Source organism: Gossypium hirsutum, chromosome A12 (assembly GCF_007990345.1).
Source record: "Gossypium hirsutum isolate 1008001.06 chromosome A12, Gossypium_hirsutum_v2.1, whole genome shotgun sequence".
Taxonomy (NCBI): domain Eukaryota; kingdom Viridiplantae; phylum Streptophyta; class Magnoliopsida; order Malvales; family Malvaceae; genus Gossypium; species Gossypium hirsutum.
The window spans coordinates 80,005,524-80,006,162 of record NC_053435.1 but is presented as its reverse complement, the minus strand read 5'-3'; the positions used below and the strand labels follow the sequence as shown (position 1 = coordinate 80,006,162).

The following is a 639-nucleotide window of genomic DNA, read 5'->3' as shown; positions in this document are numbered from 1 at the left end:
CCCAACGCTCACTTGGCAAATTTCCTAGAATTTTGCGATACATTTAAAATCAATGGCGTTTCTAATGATGCCATACGTCTTCGATTGTTTCCCTTTTCATTAAGAAACAAGGCTAAACAGTGGTTGAACTCGTTACCACGAGGGTCAATCACTACTTAGGAACAAATGACCGAAAAAATTTTATTAAAATATTTTCCACCGGCTAAAACAGCCAAATTATGTAATGATATCTCTTCTTTTGTACAGATGGATTTAGAAACACTCTACAATGCATGGGAGAGATACAAGGACCTTTTAAGAAGATGCCCTCACTATAGGTTACTGCTTTGGCTACTAGTTCAAACGTTCCATAATGGCCTAAATCCTTCGACTCGGCAAATGATTGATGCAGCTGCTAGAGGAACTATCAATAATAAGACACCTGAGGTGGCTTACGAATTTATTGAAGAGATGTCACTGAATAACTATCAGTGGCAAGTTATAAGAACAAAGTCGACGAAAGCAGCTGGTGTCTTCAATCTCGACGTAGTTACTATGCTATCTAACCAAGTAGAATGCTTAAATAAAAAGATTGATGGTTTATGTAGTTCTACTCAGGTACATCCAGTAATAAGATGCGATTCGAATAGAGGAGGAGCA

At 37.9% G+C, this 639-nt stretch overlaps 1 non-coding gene across 1 annotated transcript; it reads right to left on the bottom strand.

The window, feature by feature from the left end:
• Positions 1-213: 213 nt before the first annotated feature.
• On the bottom strand, positions 214-319 carry LOC121211956 (small nucleolar RNA R71). The gene has a single exon (XR_005907171.1). It is a non-coding gene; the product is annotated as a small nucleolar RNA R71 (small nucleolar RNA).
• Positions 320-639: the final 320 nt, after the last annotated feature.